The following is a 6,679-nucleotide window of genomic DNA, read 5'->3' on the forward strand; positions in this document are numbered from 1 at the left end:
ACTTAATTCACAATATGAAAAATTCCTCTTAAATTTTCATTTTATAACTTAGAGAATTAAATTATTAGATTTAAAAAACCGTGTTTTGCTTCTTTTTCGTACTTAGTTTAATACCATATATTCTTATCACTCTGTAGATGTTGGAGAGAAAAATAGTTTACATTGCGATTGTAATCTTCATTGTTCAGTTACAAGACGATTATGATCTTCCTCATTTACAACGGCACTGGCATATATGTGACATTTTATGTACCATCGTCAACTAACATCACTGAATGGACAATTCATTCTTGTTTTAATGCAGATGGTACATTTTCTTGCGCTTGCCTCATTATTATATACACGTAATTTCCTCTCTCTCAAATATGTGGCATCTGGTAGCTGAGTGGTCTATGGCGCTCGTCTTACAATCACTGGCATATCGCCTCTGTCTGCATAGGTTAATGTCCCTGACTCGGCCAACGTGTGTATGTCATTCTTCTGTTTCTTTTCTGGATTCTTCCTGTGCCATATATAACCCACCATGTGCTGAAAAGTGGCGTTTAACCCATAGCAACCAACATCTCTCAAATATATGGCAAATGGACTGAGATAAATACAAAACTGACAATGCCTAAAAGGCAATAACTAAAAATGTCGGTTGTAACAGTTACAGAACACACTACAAGAAAATGTCAAAACTCCTGTGTTTGAAAAATTAAAACATTTAAAGTCCGATATTTTAAACACCTGTAGACCGGCCATGCTCAAATGTACATATCTTTATCATTTAGGGACACAATATATCTCATTCGAGAATTTTAATTTCCTGTTTTCACAGACTAACTACAGTCTAAAACCTCTGTCTAACTGGACAATCTGAAGCTACACCTCGCCCTCGATAACTCACTCCTTGAAAACAAAATACTTCATTTACTGTCCAAAAGACATACGAATGCAGACTCCAAGCCAAGCAGCCAATGCCAAACTTGCATCCCCCTGCCGGTCCGGGGTTGTAGAATTGGCCCGACGTGCCTCGCTACGTGTCGTAAAAGGCGACTAAGTAGAGGCAACCTGTTTGCCGTGGGTTGCGTCCCGTGTCGGGGGAGGAAAGGATCCTGGTAGTTGAGCAGTGGCTTTCCCTGCAATACACTACTTTGGCCTCTACTTCTCTTAGACGGGTGGTCGGGATGGGCCCGGTTCCGACAAATCGGCTGGTCACGCCGAGCCCTAGGAGGTCTTTATTAACTTTCTCACCTTCTTTCTCTCTCTCCTTGTATCTCTCTTGATACCACCGTTGCCCCTATATTCTTTTCCTTTATATTTCCCTTTTCCAAGTCTTAGAAGGCTTCCTAGAAGGCGGTGGCTTAACGGGTCAATCGGGGGGTAATTTTACCGACCTTAGAAATTGGCGACTTCAGGGTCATTCAAAGGTAATTTTATCAACTGAGTATGGTATCTGTGTATCCCTGACACTTGAAAAGTGTCCCCTTGTTGGGCTCCTTGGTGGGTGGGGAGCACGGGTGCTGAATTTTTAATCTAGCCATCATGGATAATTCCAAAAAAAATCAAAATAAAAGATCGAAACCCTTATCAGAGTCTGACGATGAACCATTTAGTGTGGAGTCATTTCCACGCTTCATGGTCATACAGTCAAAAGATGCCACGAAACCGCTTGCCGCACTATCTCCATTTGTCATCGAAAAGACTATCACAGGATCGAGTGGCACACCTAAAAGTGTTAAAAAGTTGAAATCGGGTTGTCTTCTTATTGAGTGTGAGCGACGAGGTCAATCAGACAATATCAGGAAAATGAAAACGTTCTTTGATATCCCAGTAACCTCATTCGCTCACACCACACTGAATACGTCCAAAGGCGTGATTCGCTGCCGTGACTTGGCTGGAGTCACCGACGCTGACATCATCGAAGGAATGAAAGATGAAGGTGTCACTGCAGTCCGACGAATACGTATTAAACGTAATAACAATCTGCAGGACACCAACACCATTGTACTCACCTTCAACAGGCCAACTGTACCCAAAGTGGTAAAAGTTGGCTTTTTGCAAGTAAAGGTAGAGATTTACATTCCCAACCCCCTTCGGTGTTATAAGTGTCAAAAATACGGACATCACGAAGACCGCTGCTCCAAGAGCCAAATATGTGGCCGATGCGGAGACAATGCTCATCAGGAATCTGATTGTAGAGCAACTCCGCATTGTGTCAACTGCGGAAAAGAGCACTACGCAAATTCCAAGGATTGCGATACCTGGAAACAGGAGAAGGAAATTCAGAGGGTAAAATACACAAATAATATTCCCTATCCAGAAGCCAGAAAAATTGTACAGGCAAAAACAGCCCATCCTGGCCCATCCTTCTCCACTGTAGTGAAGAGCAATCCTAAAACAACGAAGGACGCTCAAACACAAACAGAAGCACCCGATTCAACACCAAATTCAAACACCCCCCATTACCAAGCACAGAAAAACACGGCATCTACTCAGACTACATTTAATAATACCCAACAAACTAAATCACCAAAGAATAAAAAATCTCACGGAAACAGGCAACAAAAGGGGTCAGATGACCCCATCAAACTTTATAACAGGTTTGGAGACATCGAGAGCATGGATGCAGAAGAATCTGCTCCATGCGCTCAAGGGAACTCCAGACCTACAAACAAAAAATTCACCCCCGTACTTCCTCCAGAGAAATAACAAAACAAATTCCCTCTGCGAAAGGTCTAACCTAGCTCCACAATCTTTAATTTAAATTTATAATGAAAAACACTATCATACAATGGAATTGTCGAGGACTTAAAGCAAATTACAATGATATTCTCCTGCTTTTAAACGAACATGATCCTGCGGTACTATGCCTTCAAGAAACATTCTTGAAAGATACAGACAATATCACATTTAAAAACTACTCCCTGTTTAACACCTGCTCTCCAAATGTTGATAGGGCATCAGGAGGAGTTTCTGTTATTGTAAACAACAGAGCTCCTCATAGCTTCATTCATTTAAACACCAATTTACAAGCCATTGCTGTAAGCGTCACTCTACATCGAGTGATTACATTTTGCTCTATTTATTTACCACCAAACACTAACCTAATACCAAACGAACTCGACAATCTTGTTCAACAGCTTCCCGCACCCTTTGTTTTACTCGGGGATTTTAATGCCCATAACATTTTATGGGGATCAAATCATATAAGTGACAGAGGTCACAAAGTTGAAGACTTTATTTCTAGACACGATCTGTGTCTATATAATACCAAAACACCTACATATTTACACCCAGGCACGGGTACATACACAAGCATCGATTTGACAATTTGTTCTCCTTCTCTGCTTTTGGACTATGAATGGAAGGTCGCTGATGACCTTCACAGCAGCGATCACTTCCCAATCTTTCTTGTAAATCTTAACTCTACAGGCGATGAAGTAATTCCACATTGGAATTTAAAGAAGGCCGACTGGGCCAAGTTTGAAACACTCTGTAAAACTAGGCTGAATGAGGATACAGTTTTCAATGTTGACGACACCATTCAGCATTTTACATCTATTTTAATAGAGATTGCAGAAGAATCCGTTCCCAAGTCCTCGCCATATTGTAAAAGAACCCAAAAACCTTGGGTCACTAAGGAATGTAAGGAAGCCATTAAACTACGCCGAGAAGCATTAAGGAAATTTAATAATCAACCGACGCCCGAAAACTTAAATATATATCGCATTACCCGGGCCAAAGCTCGCCGCATAATCAAAGAAAGTAAAAGAGCATCATGGAAGAAGTATGTTTCTTCTTTAAACTCTCGTTCCTCTGTTAAAAAAGTTTGGGACACTATACGCAAAATAAACGGAAAGAGAAAGCAAAACCCTCTCCGACATCTGACACTGAACAATAAGAACTTTAGTTCGAAACGTGACATTGCAAATATTCTTGCTGACAGTTTCTCGAAAAATTCCTCATCATCTAATTATTCAGAAGCCTTCCAAAAACTTAAAACTCAAAAAGAAAAGTCACGTTTAAAATTCACATCCAACAACTCGGAAAGTTATAATCAATTGTTCTCACTATCGGAGCTTAGGGAGGCTTTAGATAAGGCCCATGATACATCCGCTGGGCCTGACGAGATACATTACCAGTTTCTGAAACACCTTCCAGAATCATCATTAACATCTCTTTTGAAACTCTTCAATGATTTATGGATTACTGGTAATGTACCAAAAATCTGGAAAGAAGCAACTGTAATACCAGTCCCCAAACCCGGTAAAGATAGCCAAGACCCCAACAGCTATCGACCAATTGCACTCACAAGCTGTGTGTGCAAAACAATGGAACGAATGATCAATTCTCGGCTTGTCTGGTATTTGGAAACTAACAATTTAATATCTCCTTTCCAAAGTGGCTTTCGATATGGCCGGAGCACCAATGATCATCTGGTTAGACTAGAAACATTCATTCGCGATGCATTTATTAAGAAAGAACATTTAGTAGCGGTTTTCTTTGATTTAGAAAAGGCCTATGACACGACATGGAAGTACGGGATACTAAATGACCTGAACGATCTAGGTCTAAAAGGCCGTCTGCCCTCTTTCATATCCAACTTTCTCTCCGACAGAGAATTCAAAGTACGAGTGGGCTCTACCCTCTCAGATCTGCACGAGCAAGAGATGGGTGTGCCCCAGGGCAGTATTTTATCTGTGACGCTCTTTAACATCAAAATTAATAGCATCACCAAGTGTTTGACTCCTGGTGTGGATTGTTCGTTATACGTTGATGATTTTCTAATATGTTATCGGTCAAAGCACATGCATACAATTGAAAGACAACTGCAGCAAAATATAAACAAAATTCAAAATTGGGCCAATGCAAACGGTTTCAAATTCTCGAAATCAAAAACGGTATGCATGCATTTCTGTCAGTTACGAAAACATCACGATGAACCGAACCTCACACTGGATGGAACACCTATTCCAGTTGTTGAGGAAACCAAATTTTTAGGTATAATCTTTGACAGAAAACTGACCTTTATTCCACACCTAAAGAACTTAAAAGCTAAATGCTTAAAAGCACTTAACCTACTTAAAGTAGTAGCGCACACTGACTGGGGTGCTGATAGAAAAGTCATCCTAAATTTATACAGAACGTTTATTCGCTCCAAACTAGACTATGGTTGCGTTGTGTATGGTTCTGCCAGAAAATCGTATCTTAAAATGCTTGATCCAATTCATCATCAGGGAATAAGACTGGCTCTGGGAGCATTTAAAACATCCCCCTGTGAAAGCCTTCTAACTGAGGCGAATGAACCACCGTTATTGCATCGTAGAGAAATGCTTTCCGCACAGTATGCTCTCAAATTAAAATCAAACCCTCTGAATCCTGCTTTTTCGGCTGTTTTTCAACCCAAATACAAAACTTTATACGAAAATAAACCAAACGCCATACCTTCCTTTGGCATTAGAATATCATCCAGCCTTGACACTGCAAATATAGATCTTTCAAAAATTCAGAAAACATCCATCTCCGAAACACCACCCTGGCTAATTAAACAACCAAGAGTACGTTTTACGCTACACGATGGAAAAAAATCCGAAACAAACCCTTCTATCTTCCACAACTCTTACCATGAACTCCTCACCGAATTTAAAAACTACACCAGAATTTACACTGATGGATCAAAGGATGAGGAAAAGGCTGCTGCAGCCTTTGTTTGTGGAAATCACACAACGCAAGTTCGCTTACCAAATGGAGCATCAATTTTTACAGCCGAAATCAGAGCAATAGACCTTGCTCTGCAACATATAGAAAAGAACCGTATTTTAAACTGTATCATCTTCTCCGACTCGCTATCAGTACTCCAGTCACTACACAATAGAAAACTGGGGAACCCATTATTGAAAAACATACTCGTAAAAAATACCGAGCTGAGTGTCTCCCACAATATAATATACTGTTGGTTACCTAGCCACATTGGTATTAAAGGTAACGAAAAAGCAGATCGCGCTGCTAAAATGGCCCTTTCTCAAGAACCAACTGATTTTAAAATACCATATACTGATTTTAAACCTTGTATCAGAAAGTTCTTACGTCAGAAGTGGCAGGCATCATGGAATGATGCTGTAAAGAACAAACTTCACGCAATCAAACCGACTCTAGGAGAATGGACTCCTTCCTACAGAACCATTCGTAGGGAGGAGGTAGTCATTGCAAGAATCCGAATTGGTCATACTTTTATCACCCACACCCATATACTAAAAGGTGACGACCCACCAGAGTGCGTTTCTTGCAATGAACCATTCACTGTCAAGCACTTTATGATAGAGTGCTTTGACCTACAACCAACGCGCGATCGTTACTACATTGTGCATGACATGAAAGAACTTTTTGATAATATAAACATCACTCGTATTATAGAGTTCTTGAAAGCCGTAAATATTTACTGTAAACTCTGACTTTTATGCTATCACCTTGTGCAGTTTTATGCAATATATATACCGCCCCATTTTAATACCTATTGATCATTTTTACATCTCCCGTTGAGCGGGAACCTTTATTTTGCACCGTTATCATCTTACCGTTTTTTAATTTCAACCATTTGTTCTTTTATATCGCTGGTCGATATAGGACCTTTTATAAGTTTTAAAAGATTATAGAAATAACACTTTGTTTGGCGCTAAATAGCCTAAAAGTGCTG

Source organism: Sinohyriopsis cumingii, chromosome 19, assembly GCF_028554795.1.
Source record: "Sinohyriopsis cumingii isolate HCF-2022 chromosome 19, ASM2855479v2, whole genome shotgun sequence".
NCBI classification, from domain to species: Eukaryota; Metazoa; Mollusca; class Bivalvia; order Unionida; family Unionidae; genus Sinohyriopsis; species Sinohyriopsis cumingii.